The following is a 19,577-nucleotide window of genomic DNA, read 5'->3' as shown; positions in this document are numbered from 1 at the left end:
TTTACCCCTTTGTGAACATTCATCCTAACCTGGAATAATGGAACCCAATCAGCCCCACTCAGGGAGCCACAGCTTTGAAAATTCTTCCCCCGATCTCCTTATTTGCTGCAGATCAAGTTTCCTTTGTGTGAAAATACTTTTTGTAGCCCCCCCATGTACCTCATCAAGGAGAAAACTCAGGGTAGTTCCATGACAATTGTACATAATATATGCCATCCCTTAAATAGAAAAAAAAATTACTTATTTTTCCCTACTTGCTACCTTGATTTTAGTCAGTTATTGATGTATTCATAAGAAATTGCAAAGAGCCATTAAGTAATAATTGGCATTAACAATTATCTTTGTCTGATCATCATTACCCTTTATATCAGTTAGATGTAAGTAAAAAATGAAATAAAATAATTATTTTAAAACATATCTATTTTGGGGATGCTTGGATGGCTCAATTGGTTAAGCATCTGTCTTCAGCTCAGGTCATAATCCCATGGTCCTGGGATCGAGCTCCACATAAGGCTTCTCACTCTTTATGGAGCCATCTTCTCCCTCTCATTTGCCTGCCACCACCCCACTGCTTGTTCTCTGTCTGTCAGGTAAATAAATAAATTCTTTAAAAGTATATATTTTTAACATCCTAAAGAACCTCCACACTGATTTCCAGAGTAGCTACTAGCTTGCATTCTCACCCACAGTGCAAGAGTGTTCCCCTTTCTCCACATCCTTGGCAACACTTGTTCCCTGTCTTACTAATTTTAGCCATTCTGACTGGTGTATGGTGGTTCATGGTAGTGATGTCCAATGTCCACAATAGCCAAACTGTGGAAGGAGCCAAGATTTTCTTCAATGGATGAATGGATAAAGAAGATGTATTTCATATACATGATGAAATATTACTCAGTCATCAGAAATGACAAATATCTACCATTTACATGGACATGGATGGAATTGGAAGGTATTGAGCTAAGTGAAAAAAGTCAGTCAGAGAAACACAATTATCATATGGTGTCACTCATATGTGGAACATAAGGAATAGGTTAATAAGGGAAGGGAGGGAAAACTGAAAGGGAAGAAATCAGAGAGAGAGAAAAGTCATATGAGACTTTTGACTGTGGGAAACTGAGGGTTGCAGAAAGGGGAGTAGGTGGGGGGTGAGGTAACTAGGTGATGTGAATTAAAGATGGCACATAATATTATGTACACTGGGTGTTATATTCAACTAATGAAACACTGAACATTTTATCAAAACCTGATTATGTAGTATGCCTTCGATAATTGAATTTGAATAAACAAATACAAATATCTATTTTTAAAAGAGGTATCCCTTTATTATGATTTTTTTAACTCCTAAGCCAATGTTTCATGAAAAATTCTGGGTAGCTGAGGTGATATTCATCAAGAAAATTTGAAATGCCCATTATGTATCCTAAAAACACTTTAACCATTAAAAAGACAGAGGACACCACACAAGACTCACACCTTATTAACACCAGAGACAAATTATGTACCAGCCTCACACAGTCCATGTAAAAATAAATTATTAAATAAATAAAACACTAATGACTGAATCCGGACAGACTGTTTCCCCTGTTCACATGTCAGGAACTTCAGTGGAGAGAAATGGCATTTCCAGTAAAGTCTGTGGGACACAGAAGGGGAAGCTAGCAGATAGCCTGAACCCCCATCAGAGGAGAATGTCACCTGAGCATGAAGACACAGGACTGGGAGGCGGAGACTGAAACCTGACCATGGGATTGGCTGGATGAAGTTCCTCTGGGGGGAGACCTGCAGTGAGAATTTTGTTACAAATCTTTGGAGTCGTAGCAGCTTTCATTACTCAGTGTCTCAAATGATGAGGAAGTGAAACAAAACCCTTTCAACAACAGGTCTTGCTCACAGGATTGAGACATTAATTATCTGCCAGGAGCAGGGGAATAAGATAATGGGAGAGGAGACATGCTCACCAACCCACCCCCAGTAAAGAAAAAATGTATGAGAGGAAAAATAGAAAAATGGTCTAGTTAATATTTAAAATTATTTTCATAACATAATAAAACAAACACTGGCTAAGTCATTAAACAGAAAGGGATCATGCACAAATGTACAGAATAAAAGGTAACAAGAGAATATAGACATTGGAAAATAAAAATTTGAAATCCTTAAATATTTGATAGACCAATATGGAAAAATAAATTATGTTCATTTCAACATCCTATGCATTAAAATTAGGGCCTTACATATATATATTAATATGGCCACCACACAAGCCTGATATGGGTACACATGAAGCGATCTGTATATTTACAGATGGTGGTGATGCCCCCACAACAATGCACAAACTCCTCATGCAGTGATTTGAGCATTTACAAATGTTTCGTGATTTGGTCACTGCGAAATGTGCACAGTAGGAGCTCACTACAGACAGGAGGGACTTGGGAGCCACAGAGTCTGAGTGCAGGGGAACACTGGTCTGACTACTGGTGGGTCTAGGGCTTCTCTGCAGGTGATGGAAATGTTGTTAGTTTGATCATGGTGCTGGTGGTCAAACCCCTTTATACTTAAAGTCAATGCATATATATATATTTTTAAATTTACCCAAGACCCTGGGACATGTGCTTTTGGCCTCCATCCCTCACCCCTGTGTGCTCCTGAGATACCTGCTTTGTCTCAGACAACAGCATAATCTGGGTATCACTCCTTCCTTCTCAAGGACAGGTCTTCCCACAGAAGACTTTTTCCCACAGGAGCCTCCAAAGAACTTCTCCATAAAATAGACTCAAAGACAAGGCCTGTGGGCCCAGGGATTTTTGTCTCATTTCCTCATTGTCTGAGACACTATGGATAAGTGTATCTGCTCCCACTGCCATGACCTTTAGCACAGTAATCATCAGCCTTGTTTTAAGGCTGCAGCCCAGATATGAGCAGAAGCCCTGCATTGGCTGAGGTATCTTTGGATCCAGAGAAGCGGCTGGGGACCCTGAAGCTCTGGTGCTTATTTAAGTATGAGTAGACCCTCAGAAGATGCTGAGGAGGGCTCCTTGGCTTCTTCTGGTACAAGGATGTTTGGTAGCTGCCAACACTGAAGTCACTGCTGAAGTTGCAGGTGAGTCTGGCTGTTGCTCCCAGAGATGCAGAGATGGAGGGCGGCTGGATCAGTATAGGCTGGGACAGGGAATTTGCAAACACAGATAGTGTGATTAATGTGGGAAGAAACAGGGAGAAACTGATCAACATTATGACAATAGGAAGAGTGTCTTTGAGTGCTGCCTGTTTCCCTGACACCTGTCTGTACCTGTATAATAGGAGGGGACCGTAAGGAGGACAGGAATCCAGACCATGGTGACACAGACACTGGTCCCCATAGTGGGCTGGGCTCCTCCACCTTCTGCCACAGGAGGGGCTGTCCATGCAAATGGACTCCAACCAATGGCTGTCCAACCCCTCTCAGCCCTGGAGCTGGAGTTCAGTTCACACCACACACTGAGGAGGATAGAAGTTGTCTTTAGTCTTGGGAAAAGCCCTGGGAGGAAGCACCTGCTGAGTCCACACACCCCTGGCAGATCAGGGGACTCTTCCAGGCCAGAGGGGACACAGCTGCTGAGACCCCAGGAGGAGGCTCAGGGCCCAGGCCCCAGGCCCAGACTCCCTTTAGTGAAGGGTCCTCAATGAACCGCTTGTAGGGACAACAGGGAAGTCCTACAGCACCCCCTGCTGGTCATGAAGCACAGCAGTCACTGTGTTCCAAAGCCCTGACAGCCCAGCTTGTTTCCGCAGCCCATCACATCCCTGTGGATACACACATTCATGGTCCATTTCTTAGTAACTTTAGTAAGCCACGATGGCATAAGGCAAAGAAACAATTAACATTAATTTATATTCACATCTTTCACATGTTTTAAGACTCAAAAGGTAACCTTTCTTAGGCTTGTCTAATACCTAAGGACACACTTGCCATCGGATGTACAACATAAGTGTAGATAAAGCACATGTGATGGCATGCACAGTTCAGAGCTCTGGTGGCCTCTTGCCGAGCTGCTGTGTGTGATTCTCAGGGAAAGATCTGGAAAGCGCCCCTCATGTTGTATGAGTTGTGCAGTCTCTGTAGAGGTTCCCTGCAAAACTTATGCTGGGTGGTATGTTGGCACTTATTTTTTGTGAAATTCAATTTTTTCTTCATATTTGTTAGTAGCCAAAGCATGCCTTAGTGTAAATGTTTCATAAAAGCTAAGTGGTGTAAAGAGAACTTTCAACAGTTGGGGACACCTGTACTATGTTTCCAATGCTTGTGCAGGTTCCCTGTAAGTTCTCAGTCTAGGAGGAGCCCTGGTCCATGGGACATGCAAATATGTGCATATATAGTTACAGGACATTCTAGACAAAGATGAATGTCCCAAGAGTGCATGAGGTCAGGTGTGACTGAGGAGAGAACAGTGTAGCTGCTTTGAAAAAATTGCAGGGACTGTTTCTGGGAAAGGAATAGACAGGGAATTCTGTAGGGATATAACCACTCAGTACATATTCCAAATAGGACAATTCAGAAAATATTTCAAAACATTGCAGTGTTAAGTGTTGACAGAGATTACATTTCAATTAATAACTGATGAATGAATGAATGAATGAATGAATAAGCATTGGTTTGGGCTGGCTTCAAGGTCAACGCCTAATGTTTCCCAGAGTTCACTCTTGGCTCACAATAGGTAAAAAGTGTACATTCTTTCAGTAAGACTAATGTTGATGTTGCTGTATTATGAGAATCTCCTGGAATATCTCACAACCCCAGTGCACAGGGCCCAGCATTTGATGGTTTTCTTAGTTTTTTTTTACTTTTACTTTTTTATTTTTTATAAACATATATTTTTATCCCCAGGGGTACAGGTCTGTGAATCACCAGGTTTACACACTTCACAGCACTCACCAAAGCACATACCCTCCCCAATGTCCATAATCCCACCCCCTTCGCCCAAACCCCCTCCCCCCAGCAACCCTCAGTTTGTTTTGTGAGATTAAGAGTCACTTATGGTTTGTCTCCCTCCCAATCCCATCTTGTTTCATTTATTCTTCTCGTACCCACTATTGAAAAAGAAAGCCAACGTTGGTGGCATCACAATTCCAGACTTCAAGCTCTATTACAAAGCTGTCATCATCAAGACAGCATGGTTTTCTTAGTTTTTACTTCATGTCCTTTTGCTGTTCTAAGATCCAGTTCACGATTCTTTGTGGTATTTAGCTGTGATGTCTCCTTACACTTCATCTCACTATGATACATTTTTTCTTTTGGTGACTTTGTGCACAATTCCTGAGTGGGAATTAAGCCTGACATCCTCTGGACAAAGTGTTTACACCTGATAATTGAAATCTCTGTATAGAATGTGTCTCTTCTTCTTTCACTTATCCATTTGTTCAAACTGTTAACAATGTGGACCAAGGAGAGCTATTTTAGAATTTGAATTCTAAAATATACTATTACATTTATTTGGCTGCTCAAATATTTCCAGTTTTGCCCAATGGGAGCTTTTTAAGTTAGCTCATGAGCTCTATTTCACACCATGTCATTGTGTGTGTGTGCTGGATTATTAGTGTTTGCACGAATGTTTTTGTGTTTGCTTTGAAGGAATTTCACTTTCTGACATTACAAGGTGCTCTATGCTCTTACCTTCTAATTCCTGACCTAGATATTAAGATTCATCCAAAGAAGCCTGTGTCTCATCCCAGGAGAATTATATTAGGAAGCAATATTTGGGGCAATGCATCTCAGGGCTGTGGGATATCACTGATTGTACTTCCCCTCCACTAACAGACCAAGAATTCCTATACGAGAGTCGACTAACATAGGGACATGCACACAATGGTAACTGATACCCCATGCAATTATCTGTCCCCATCAATCTACCCATGATTCCAAGCTGCCCTCTCCAGTGTTAACCCATGACCACATGCTTCATTCACACCTCCTCACTTGGTTATACCTGTGAATTCCCATTCCTACCATGAGAAATCTCATTCCACTGGTGCCCATCCATTGACTTGATTGTTTAATTCCAGGACACAGTGCAGTCCCCTCAAAATAATCCACCTGTTCCCCATAGGAGCAAGTCTTATCTACTACAGCACAGTTCTCATATGCAATCTCCTCTGACTTTCCATGGACAGGCTCTGCTCATGTTCACAGTCATAGAGCTTAGTGGTTTTCCCCTGAGACCAGCACTGAGCTGTGGTTACATTTGTTCAGCAGGTACATGGGCTTGCCACTGTCTGCATTCCATCCTGTGCTCCAAATCTCCTAAATTAATTTTTCTACCCATGTTAGGTTCACTCATGTGGCTGCACAGTGTTCATTGAACTCTGATAGTGTCATTGTGTAATTTCAGTGCCATTACAACATCATATAGAGAATCATTCTGTTACTCAGAAACATTTTTTCCTTCTTCGCATGTTCTACTCTTTTGTCTCTCTTATCCTGCTAGAAACTGTAGATTTTTTTACTCTTGTGAGTTTTGCTTCATCAAATATTCAATATAAGGTAAACCATACTATGCAATATATCTCTTTTTATAAATATGCTGCCTATGGGGCACATGGGTGGCTCAGTCAGTTAAGAATCTGCCTTTAGCTCTATCATGATCCAAGGGTCCTGGACTTGAACCCCACTCTCCCTGCCCAGTAGGGAGTCTGTTTCTCCCTCTGCCCTCCCCCTCCACACTCATTCTCTTTCTCTCTCTCAAATAAATAAATAAAACCTTTAAAAAATAACTGTGCTGCCTATTTGGTGGCATCTTGGTCAGTTCCATGTTTGGGTGATTAGATATAAACCTAGAATAAATCTCTATGGACAGATTTCTGGTTACTTTCAGTTTTTTGTGATTATGAATTAAACTCTAAAAACATTCACATGTATGTTTTTTCCTATGAACAGAAAATTAAAGATTTTAAAATACTTTTTTAACTCTAAGTGATTATCTATTTCTCAAAAAATCTAGAAATAAGACAAAACTAGGCAGCAGCACCATTTATAACCAAGTAGATAATTTCAGGTGCAACACGACTGCGATAATCTTCAAGCACCACATGGGTAGTGCTAGGGTTCTGTGATATGTTCAGAAACAAAATAAAATATTTGATTTGTTGTTTTTTTATTTTTTTTATTTTTTTATAAACATATATTTTTATCCCCAGGGGTACAGGTCTGTGAATCGCCAGGTTTACACAGTTCACAGCACTCACCAAAGCACATACCCTCCCCAATGTCCATAACCCCACCCCCCTTCTCCCAACCCCCCTCCCCCCAGCAACCCTCAGTTTATTTTGTGAGATTAAGAGTCACTTATGGTTTGTCTCCCTCCCAATCCCATCTCGTTTCATTGATTCTTCTCCTACCCACTTATTTGTTTTAAAATCAGAAAGAATAAAAATACTATGATACAACCTAGAAGTAAAATACCTCCAGCTGATAAGACATTTCTGTTCTCATGAAGACTCTTCACCTAGGAATGGGCTCTGAGTGACTCTAGGACAGAAGGGACAGGAGACCCTCACTCCCTGGTCATGCCCCTGAATGTACCTGGGCCCAGGACATCAGCAAAAGAATAAGCAGAATCAGAGGCTAAGCTGAGCAGGAACTGCTCGTGTGTGCTCCCATCTTCACAGTTGAGTAAATGAGTTTTTGTCTTACTTCCCCAGAGGACTGGAGCAGTGTATCAACACTAAGGCTGTTGTCCCATGTTAAGAGGTAAAACTCAGCTTCATCCTCAGCCTGGAGCATAGTGATGGTCAGGGAGGTTAAGCTGCAAGACTTGGAACCAGAGAATCAATCTGGGACCCCTGAGGGTCTTCTGCTGTTTTCATAGATGATGGCTCTGAGAGCTGTTCCTGGGAGTTGTTGGTATCAGAACATATAAGTACCAATACTAATGTTGGTGCTGCTTCCAGTACAGGAGACGGTGACCGTCTGCCCCAGGGCCCCAGACATGGAGGGAGGTGAGTGAGCACAGACTGGACCCAGGGCCTGCAAGGGGGAGAGACACAGAGAGAGTGACACTGGGGTCTAGAGACAAAAGGAGGAAGCAGGGCCCAAATGTCCTCCCAAGGCCCCCTACCCTGACCTTGCACCCAGTCACCTATGCAGTGAGTGAGGAGGCTGAGGAGCAGATGTAAATAGGCCATGGTGGAGGTCATCACTGATCCTGCCTTCTATTGTCCCACAGTTGAGCAGACCTCCCCTAACATGTCCCTTCCCCTCTTTATGCTCTGAGAGAAGGAGGAATTATCCATGCAAATAAGACCCCTGCTCTCTGACCCCTCACTGACTCTGGGTGAGGTCCCTCTGCTTGAGGATACCAAGGAACTGGGTAGGGGAGGGGCTGTGTGGAGCCAGATTTGGGCATGTCACAGCTGTGAGCCTAAAACAGAGTACACAGGCCGTACCAGGTAGTAGCTCCCAGCTCTGATCACCCCTCTCTACTCACCCCTCAGAAATAAGCCACAAACACCATTTATTTTCCAGAAAGAGCCACATCATTGTGTGACATGGTGGGCAGTGCCCATCGGACACAGATCCTGCCTCCACACTTCATCCACTCTCCTCCTACTTTAAGAAAAGGACATGTGTCCCAACACATGACCTCCCATTACTGAAACATAGATTCTATGCTTCACTCCAGTTCCTCAGTGTGAATCTGTCCATAGTCCCCTTGGATGCTCATGGGTCATTCAGGACTAAGGTGGTGTCTCAGTCTCTCCTCTTACATCAGTGTCAAACCCAGAGTAGTGAGAGGTTCCCTTGTACCCATGGCCTGTCCTGTGCAGGATGCTGTGAATTTCCACTTTTATGATAAACACCCTCCCCAGTTTCCAGCACTCCCCTTTTCTGAGTTTCCTGAAGTACTGACGAACCAGGGAGCACAATTCTGCCAAATGTGGTAGAAGCTCTTGTGTGCATTCCTGGAAGGTTATACACTGAACATCTGTGTCACCTGTCACTGTTTCTACCTGTTTGAAACAACAGTTATCCACACACTGGGGCAGTGATTTCCTTCTAGGATCTGTCCTCCCAACACAGACCCTAGTCTGCTGGGCCCTGCCATGTGAAGCTGTGTGTGGCCCTGACCTCAGGGCACAAAGGACAAATATTCTGGAAGTTCTAGCAGGGAAGGAGTGATAGCTGTAGATGTTCTGACAAGAATCCAGGGGAAGAGTTTATGAATTGGTCACCACTTGGCCAACTGTGCAATTAAAATGAATGAATGTTCTTTTCAAGAAAATCTTCTCAATAATACTGATTCAAAGTCAATGACAATGTCAGTGTGAAGATGCAGGTGGAACCACTAGCACATTGTTCCCAGATCTGTGCCCATTGCAGGGAGAATATAGGTAGAAATTTTGATTAAATACATCAGTGCAGAACAAAGAACAAGAATGACTTTGGTGTTCATTTGAATAGACATCTATAACCATTTTCTGAAAGCTTTTGTGTTATTTTTTTTTCCATAAGAATATATCGTGGGCATAGTCATGCAGGTGAGAAAACCTGAAGTGGTGCCTATGACCCACCCCCCAGGAGGGACCTGTTTCTATGAACTTTAGAGCCCTCTGGGGATGGAATTCTCATAACACAGACAGAGCTTCCAGGATGAAGCAAACAAGGTTCATATTCAGATCTGGGGTGGGCACACCTGTAGTCTCACCCACATATGTCCAGAATGTTCAGGATAGAACAAGTACACATTCATCCACCCATGAGCAGAAGAATGAATTTCTACTAGCAAAGCCACCTGGACCCCAAAGTTTCTGTCAAAGATCTCATGTGAGTGATAGAGAGGTGCCAATAAAGAGGACCATGTCCCTGAGGTCATAGATCCTGTGTTTTTTGAATTGCAAGAGAAAGTCTACAGAAGTCCAGTCTGCCTAGAGTGTCACTAGGGTGACTGAGAGAGTGACAACCAAGCTCCGAGAGCACAGGGGATTTATGTCTCACATCCCATATAGACCTTGAGCTCAATGGGAACAACACTGTGGCTGAGGTCCCAGAAAGAAATGTACTGATCAAACAGTGAAAATGGATCAATGAACCTCCTGTACCTCTTTTGTCTTCTCTGAATGGATGGTTCTCCATGAAGTTGATTATGGATTTAAAGAAAAATTGTCTCAAAGACCTTACCCAGGAAAAAAAAAGACCTTACCCCAGGAGATGAGGTACTTTAGGAAGTGAGGACTCACTTGAAAACAGACTTGTTAACAAATTTCTGACTTGGATGTCCTATTCTTCTGAAGTGACATCAGTCTGTCAATTATATTTCATCAGGACTCCACTAGCTGAGTGGCATAGCAGGATTTGTTTTATTATTATTTTAATAAAGAATAATAAATAATAAAAATAAATAAATAAATAAATGACTATGTTAGTCATAATACAGTTCATCATTAGTTTTCAATGCAATGTTCCAAGATTCACTGTTTACATATAACACCCCGTGCTCCATTTAATATGTGCCCTCTTTAATACCCATCATCTGGCCAACACATCCTTCACCCTCTCCCCTCTAAAACTCTCAGTTTGTTTCCTGGTGTCTGTAGTCTTTCATGGTTTGTCTCCCACTCCAATTTCCCACTCTTCATTTTTCCCTTCCTTCTACTAATGTTCTCCATGCTACTCCTGATGTTCCACAAGTAAGTGAAAACATATGATAATTTATTTTCTCTGCTTGACTTATTTTGCTCAGCATGATCTCCTTCAGTGCCATCCATATTGATGCAAAAGTTGGGTATTCATCCTTTCTGATGGCTGAGTAATATTCCATTGCATATATGGACCACATATTCTGTATCGATTCATCTGTTGAAGGGAATCTCAGCTCTTTCCACAGTTTGGCTACTGTGGACAATCCTGCTATGAACATTGTGGTGCATATGGCCCTTCTTTTCACTACATTTCTATCTATGGGGTAAATACCAAGCAGTGCAATTGCTGGGTCATAGGGTAGCTCTATTTTTCATTCATCTTTACACTGTTTTCCAATGTAGCTCACCAACTTGCATTCCCACCAACAGTGTAAGAGGGTTCCCCTTTCTCAACAGTCTCTCCAACATTTGTTGTTTCTTGCCTTGTTAATTCTAGCCATTCTAACTGGTGTAATGTGGTATCTCCATGTGTTTTATATTTGAATTTCCCTGATGGCTAATGATGATGAACACTTTTTCATATGTGTGTTAGCCGTTTGTATGTCTTCTTTGGATAAGTGTCTGCTCATGTATTCTGCCCATTATTTGAGTTGATTATTTGTTTTTTGAGTATTGAGTTTGAGAAGCTCTTTATAGATCATGGATATCAGCTTTTTGTCTGTAGTATTATTTGCAAATATCTTGCAAATATCTTCTCCCATTCCATGGGTTTCCTCTTTGTCTTGTTGATTGTCACTTTTGCTGTACAGAAATGTTTTATCTAGTTGAAGTCCCAAAAGCTCATTTATGCTTTTGTTTCCTTTGCCTTTGGAGACATGTCTTGACAGAAGTTTCTGTGGCTGATGCAAAAGAGTCTATGTCCCATGTTCTCTTCTAGGAATTTGATGGATTCCTGTCTCACTATGATGTATTTCATCCATTTAGTTTATCTTTATATATGGTGTATAGAGAATGGTAAACTTTCATTCTTCTATACATTGCTGTCCAATGTTACCAGCACCATTGATTGAAGACATTATCTTATTTCCATTGGATAATTTTTCCTTCTTTGCTGAAGATTATTTAACCATTGAGTTGAGCGTCCATACTGGGATCTCTACTCTTTTTCATTTGTCTATTTGTCTGTTTTTGTGCCATTAACATGCTGTCTTTGGGATCACAGCTTTGTAATAAAGCTTGAAATCAGGCAGCATGATGGCCCCTGCGTCATTTTCCTTTTTTCAACATTTCTTTGGGGTACTTTTCTGGTTCCATACATATTTTAGGATTGTTTGTTATAGCAGTTTGAAAAATGTCAATGATATTTTGATCAGGATGGTGTTGAAAGTATAGATTGCTCTGGGCAGCATAGACATTTTAACAATGTTTTTTTTTTCCTTCTGATCCATAAGCATGGAATATTTTTCCATCTTCATGTGTCTTCTTCAATTTCTTTCATGAATGTTCTGTGGTTCCCCGAGTATAGATCCTTTACCTCTTTGGTTAGGTTTATTCCATGGTATTTTATGTTTTTTGGTGCTACTGTAAATGGAACTGGATCTCTAATTTCTCATTCTACATTTTCATTGTTACTGTGTAAGAAAGCAACTAATTTCTGTGTGTTGATTTTGTATCCTGCTACATTACTGAATTGCTGTATGAATTCTAGTAATTTGGGGGTGGAGTGTTTTGCCTTTCCACAAAATGTATCACGCCATCTGCAAAGAGAGAAGAGTTTGACTTCTTTGCCAATTTGAATGCCTTTTATTTCTTTTTGTTGTCAAGAATTATAGTACTTTATTGAACAATACTGGTGTGAGTGGGCATCCTTGTCATGTTTCTGATCTTAAGAAAAAGGCTCTCAGATTTACCTCTTTGAGAATGTTGTTCACTGTTGGTTTTTCACAGATGGATTTTATGAAATTGAAGAATGTTCCCTCTATCCCTATACTCTGAAGAGTTTTAATAAGTTAAGGGTACTGCATTTTGTCACATGTTTTTTCCACATCAATTGGATAATTGATATCTGTTCTAATTTTAATTATTTCCCTTCTTATGCATGGGGTATGTTTAATTCGTTGTTGATTCTCCAGTTCTTTAAGGTGTAAGGAGGATCTCTCTGAACAGAGATCACAGAAACCAGTTTCTGTGGACATGTCTGACATTATTCGGATGTTCCTCCCTCTGTACCTAAGGAGTCTCTTCCACCTAGTTTCTCTTAAGATATCTTCCCTGCTTTTTAGATTCAGAAGTTTCACTATCATGTGTATGGTGGTCTCTCTTCCCTCATTGATCTTGGGGGTGTCCTCTCTGCCTCTAGGATATGAACACTTGTTTCATTCCCCAGATTAGGGAAATTCTCAGCCAGGATTTGCTCAGCTATATCTTCTAGACTTCCCCCTCTCTTCAAGGATCCCAATAATACTGACATTGGAAAGTTTCATGGTGTCATTTATTTCTCTATTTCTGTTTTCATGGATTCTGAGTTGTTTGTTTCAGGCCGCCTCCTGATCACTCTTTCCTAACAGTTTGTCCTCTAGATCACTAATTTGAACTGCCTCATTTATTCTAGCTGTTAGATTATCTAGATTAGATTGGATCTCATTGAAAACATTTTTAAGTTCTGTCAGACCAGCTCTAACCTCTGCCCTTAGAGAATCTATGTTACCATTAATGGCTTTCTCCAACCTAGCTACTGTCTGCATAACTGTTACCCTGAATCCTATTTCTGACATCTTGCTTATGTCCATATCCATTAGTTCTGTGGCAGGGGTCACGATCTCTGAATTTTTCCTGTTAGAGGTGCCTCCTCCTAGTCATCCTGGTGAGAGGTTGTTGAGGGAATGTACAGAATCCAAACAGTTGACCACAATGCAATCAAGATGTACCTGTTGTATAGGGACTTTAGTGTTGTTTTTGGCCTCTTGTTCTTTCAGCCTGACTTCTGGGGGGATGGGCCTGCCAGGATGTTATTCAGGCAACCAGTTTTGGGCAGAACTGTCTTGCCTCTTGTGGTGGGGGTGGGCTTAGTGAAAACTGGTTTTGGGGGGCTTTTTACCCCTCTGGTTGCTTTCCCTTGTGGGCTTCTGTGTCCCTTGCATGAGTCAGAGCAGAAGTAACTATGTCCAAACTTCTGTTACAGAACAGAGATCACAGACTGTTCTCCAGAATGCCCCCCTCCCGGTCACACTGACTCCCTTTTTGTCTGGGCTGCTAAAAACAATAGTGACCTTGAATGGGTGTCCCACAGCAGCACTCCAGCCCTTTCTTCCAGTTCCAGGCACATCTCTGCCCTTTGTGCTCCTAAAGCTGCCAGCTGCCCCCAGTTCATATGCATGGCCCTGCAGCTCCAGGTTTCAGTCCAAGGGGCTGCCCCAAAGTTCTTTTCTCATAGCTACCAGTATTTCAGTCTGTGCCCAGGCCTCAGTGTGTGACGCTTTGGTGCTCTTGTGTTATTTCACCTTCCCTACACCGGTGCTTATGGCAGCTCTCTTCCCCTTGTACTTATCTTCTGATATCTGTACACAGAATCATGGTTCCCCGCTTTATATTTGGAAATTGGCCCTCAGAGATATACTGTTGGTATAGATCCTGATATATCTTCTTATCTTATCTTTCTATTCATTTTTTTTTATTTTCAGCATAACAGTATTCATTATTTTTGCACCACACCCAGTACTCCATGCAACCCGTGCCCTCTATAATACCCACCTCCTGGTACCCCGACCTCCCAACCCCCACCCCTTCAATACCCTCAGATTGTTTTTCAGAGTCCATAGTCTCTCATGGTTCACCTCCCCTTCCAATTTCCCCCAACTCCCTTCTCCTCTCTATCTCCCCATGTCCTCCAAGCTATTTGTTATGCTCCACAAATAAGTGAAACCATATGATAATTGACTCTCTCTGCTTGACTTATTTCACTCAGCATAATTTCTTCCAGTCCCGTCCATGTTGCTACAAAAGGTGAGTATTCATCCTTTCTGATGGAGGCATAATACTCCATAGTGTATATGGACCACATCTTCCTTATTCATTTGTCCATTGAAGGGCATCTTGGTTCTTTCCACAGTTTGGCGACAAGTGGCCATTGCTGCTATAAACATTGGGGTACAGATGGCCCTTCTTTTCCCTACATCTGTATCTTTGGAGTAATAATGTCTATACTGTCTAGAGCAATCTATACTTTTAATGCTATTCTGATCAAAATTCCACCGGTATTCTTCAAAGAGCTGGAGCAAATAATCCTAAAATTTGTATGGAATCAGAAGAGACCCCGAATCACTATGGAAATGTTGAAAAACAAAAACAAAACGGGGGGCATCACGTTACCTGATTTCAAGTTTTATTACAAAGCTGTGATCACCAAGACAGCATGGTACTGGCATAAAAACAGACACATAGACCAGTGGAACAGAGTAGAGAGCCCATATATGGACCCTCAACTCTATGGTCAAATATATCTTCGACAAAACAGGAAAAAATATGCAGTGGAAAAAAAGACAGTCTCTTCAATAAATGGTGCTGGGAAAACGAGACAGCTATATGTAGAAGAATGAAACTCGACCATTCTCTTACACCGCACACAAAGATCAACTCAAAATGGATAAAAGACCTCAATGTGAGACAGGAATCCGTCAGACTCCTAGAGGAAAACATAGGCAGTAATCTCTTCAATATCAGCCACAGCAACTTCTTTCAAGATATGTCTCCAAAGGCAAAGGAAACAAAAGTGAAAATAAACTTTTGGGACTTCATCAAAATCAAAAGCTTCTGCACAGCAAAGGAAACAGTCAAGAAAACAAAGAGGCAACCCACAGAATGGGAGAAGATATTTGCAAATGACAGTACAGACAAAAGGTTGTTATCCAGGATCTCTAAAGAACTCCTCAAACTCAACACACACAAAACAGATAATCATATCAAAAAATGGGCAGAAGATATGAACAGACACTTCTCCAATGAAGATATACAAATGGCTATCAGACACATGAAAAAATATTCTTCATCACTAGTCCTCAGGGATATTCAAATTAAAACCACATTGATATATCACCTTACACCAGTTAGAATGGTCAAAATTAACAAGACAGGAAACAACATGTGTTGGAGGAAATGTGGACAAAGGGGAACCCTCTTCCACTGTTGGTGGGGATGCAAGTTGGTGCAGCCTCTTTGGAGAACAGTGTGGAGATTCCTCAAGAAATTAGGAATAGAACTTCCCTATCTTATCTTATCTTATCTTATCTCAAGTTGATTTCATAGGTGTTCAGAGTTCTCTGGCAGATATCCACCTCAATTCAAGGGACAGGTTGAAATAGGGTCTCCTACTACTCTGTCATCTTACTTCTCCTCCATAAGCAGGATTTAAAGGAAAGTCTTCCTCATAGTAGAGAATAAGTTATTCGACCCCCTGGAAATAACATTGGGGATGTTTTGCTTCCAAGTAGTACTTAGAAGTCTCCTGTGCAGTGAGTAAGGAGGGCGAAGAGCAAAGAAACACAACCCTATAGCAAGGCACGAACCCATTAACCTTTCCTATGTGTCTCTGATCCTCAGGGTAAGGGGTGTCTGTGCAATTCTGCTCCTTTCTGGGAACATACAAGCACCCCCTCAACCTAAGGCTAGGCTCCAGCTGAGGAAAAGAGAATGAAGTAGTCAGAAGGGCTTCACCCCAAGGATGACACCAGAGAATTTCCAAGATGCAGAGAGACAGGAGCTCTCAGGTGAGGAGGAAGGAGCACCAGAACCATCTGCTGGGTGCCAGACGCATGTCCTCCTTGAGCTGGAACTGGTGCCCAGGGCTCCTGCCCCACCATGTCCCACTGGTCATGTTCTAGCCTCTTCAGATAGGCTTCTTTCACTTAGAGATTTCACTTAGAAGTATGCACAGGTGGGGATCCTGGGTGGTTCAGTGGGTTAAAGCCTCTGCCTTCAGCTCAGGTCATGATCCCAGAGTCCTGGGATCGAGCCCCACATCAGGCTCTCTGCTCAGAGGGGAGCCTGCTTCCTCCTCTTTCTCTGCCTACTTCTCTGCCTACTTGTGATCTCTGTCAGTTAAATAAATAAATAAAATCTAAAAAATTTAAAATAAAAATAAAAACAAACAAAGAAAGAAAGAAATAAAGAAAGAGAAATAGTGAAGTTTTATCTACAAAATATACAGGTTGGGCAGCAATACCGGGACTTCAATATATTGTTTTTCCTAATATTGGGGTTTTACACTCATTTGGGGACCCTGTGGTTTTTGTCCTCTCATTCTTTTGGCTTGTCTTTTGAGGGAGGGGCCTGTGGCATTGCTTTTCAGTCAATCTTGCTTTGGCCAAGTTTCCCTGCCCCATCAGTTGACTAGATTCTGTGGAAACCAGTTTTTCTGTCTTTTGGTTTTTGGAGGTTTTGTTCTTTGGCATCTTTTTTGTGCCTTTTCTGAGTGTCAGAGCAAAGGAAACTGTCGGCACCCAGACCTCTGCCTCAGAGAGAATCCACAGTCTGCTTCCTTCTGAATGGTCCAGAACACACAGACTCCCCCTCTGCAAACTCTGTTTAACAACGCAATGTCCCACAGGTGGTGCATGCCTCCAGCCATGGTCTCAGTGGTCACCCAAGCCTCCTGCTTTTTTCTGTACCTCTGTGCCACTAAAATCATGACCTATACTGGTCTAGAAGACCAGTGGCTTAGATCCTCACCTACAGCCACTCAATCCCAGCAATTGCCCCTTAAGTCTGTTTGTTATTTTTGAGCACTGTTAACTAGTCCCTAAGCTAATGTTAGTCCCCTACCACAGTGAAATTTCAAATTGGGGTATTACTTTCCAATGGCAGGCTTTTGGGGGCTTCCTCCCCATTCTCTTTATCCTCTGATACCAGTCTGAGCACTCCCACTCCTCAGTACTTCTCCACTGATGATCTTCTGCCCCTGTAGATATGTAGAAGTGTATAATCTTACATTGCAGGCTGATTTCATGGGAGTGCCAAGTGCTCTGGTAGATATTTAGCTTAATTAAGGGGACTGGTTAAAATAGGGTCTCCTATTCCTTTGCTATTTTAACCCTCCTCTGGTAATATGTTTTTGCTATTGGAGGTGAAAGATAGTGTAAGTCTCAAAAGAATTTGGATGCAAGGTATTCAGGACCATCAGGGGCTAGCTGTTATGAAGATAAGGCTACTTTACTCTTCAATAAAACATAAACACATTAAGGCACTAAGCCAGCCATGAGTTCCTTGAGGAAGGACACATTCTGCATATGTCAGGTATCTAACAGTGGATGGCAAGCTGTAAGGGGATTTAATTTAAGCCAGGTTTCTCCCACTTTTGTTTGCCTCATCAACAGATTCTGTTACCAGGGTAGCCAGAAATTTATCCTCAGTAGGAGAAAATCAAAACAATGTTAGGCTGGAGGGGTCTAATTTTTAAAAATTTTTAATTAATTTACTTGACAAAGAGAGAGACAGCAGGGAGAGTGGGAGTTGGAAAGCATACCTCCTGCCAACCAGGAGGCCTGATATGGGGCTTGATGCCAGGACCCTTGGTTCATGACCCAGCTGAAGGCAGATGCTTAATGACAGCCACTCAGGCATCCCAGGAGGAGCTTAATTTAAAAGAATGTGGATTATTTTATAGTCAATCTTCCTTGAGATTAGTCTCAGACTAAAGTTTAGTCCAAATAAAGAAAAAAGCAGACATGTCCAAGGAGTGGGAGCTACTAAGGGAGACCCACTACTGGGGAATACCAGGTTTGTTTTTCTCTCTCTCTTTTTTTTTCCCCCTCACTTCCCCACAGTTCTGGAGCACTGTCTGACCATTGATACTATTGTCATAGAACTGTCAATAATAATCAGCCTTATCCTCACCTTGGGCCCCAGTGATGGTCAGGTGGCTGAGCTGCCAGGCTTGGAGCCAGAGAATAGCTGGGGGACCCCTGAGGGTTGAATGCTATTAGCATAGATTATGGACCTGGGTGCTGTTCCTGGGAGCTGTTGGTACCAGTTCACAACATAACCATCCCAGATGTTGGAGCTGCTTCCAGCGCAGGAGATTGAGACCCTCTAGCCCAAGGCCTGGGACACAGAAATTGGCTGAGTCAGCACAGACTGGGCCCAGGACCCTGCAAAGAGGAGAGACATGGAGAGGGTGATGTTGGGGCCTCCAGACAAGAGGATAAAAAGGGCCTCACACATCCTCCCTGGCCCCTTCCCTTATCTATGCATCCACATACCTGTTCAGTGAGCAAAGACGGTAAGGAAGAGAGGGGACCACGCCATGGTGGAGGTCATCAGTGATCTTGTCTTCTGTGATCCCATAAGTGAGCAGACCTCCCCTGATCTCTCCCTTCCCCTCGTCATCCTCAGAGAGAGGTTGGGAACATCCATGCAAATGTGACCCCAGCTCCTGACCACTCACTGGAAAGTGTCTTGTTCCTCATTGCTTCATAATGTAAGGGGCTGGGCAGGGGAGGAGCTCTGTGATGTCAGGAGGGTGGGGAGGATAGAGCTGTGAGCCCTGAGCATAGGGCACAGGCAGTGCCAGGTGGCAAGTCCCAGCCCCGATCCCCCTTGACTCCTCAGAAATGGGACCAAATTGCTCCCTGATGTCCAGAGACAGACACATCATTTTGTGACAAGGTAACCAGAGCCCATCAGACACATCTCCACATCACCCCATCTGTTTTGTCCACTGTTCCTGCATTAGGGCTTGACCTGCTGTCCCTATGTCAACTCCCATTAAGTCAGGACCCATTATATTATATGCCCTACTACAAGTGTTCAGAGTGAGTTTTCCCATGGCTTCCTTCTCTGTTTTTGGGTCAGTATTGAAATTCTGCCTTTACACAAACTTCTCTAGATCAGGATCCAGTCCAGAGCAGTGGCAGGTCCCCAGGAACACAGGGTCCTTTCTGTGCAGGAGGCTGGGACTTTCCTCCTATGTGCCTCCT

At 42.5% G+C, this 19,577-nt stretch overlaps 1 long non-coding RNA gene across 2 annotated transcripts; it reads right to left on the bottom strand.

The window, feature by feature from the left end:
- Nucleotides 1–2,272: 2,272 nt before the first annotated feature.
- Nucleotides 2,273–19,026, bottom strand: LOC123388545. 2 transcript variants are annotated; one of them, XR_006603025.1, is made up of 3 exons: nt 18,861–19,026; nt 18,496–18,749; nt 2,273–3,156 (listed from the first exon to the last, which is right to left on the bottom strand). It is a non-coding gene; the product is annotated as an uncharacterized LOC123388545 (long non-coding RNA). The 2 variants fall into 2 exon arrangements; XR_006603029.1 differs by lacking the exon at nt 2,273–3,156 and adding an exon at nt 7,469–7,996.
- Between the last annotated feature and the right edge of the window lie 551 nt (nt 19,027–19,577).

This window comes from Mustela putorius, unplaced genomic scaffold, assembly GCF_011764305.1.
Source record: "Mustela putorius furo isolate JIRA1106 unplaced genomic scaffold, ASM1176430v1.1 tig00000081_pilon_pilon_pilon, whole genome shotgun sequence".
NCBI lineage: Eukaryota > Metazoa > Chordata > Mammalia > Carnivora > Mustelidae > Mustela > Mustela putorius.
This window is presented reverse-complemented; position numbering and strand designations above follow the sequence as displayed.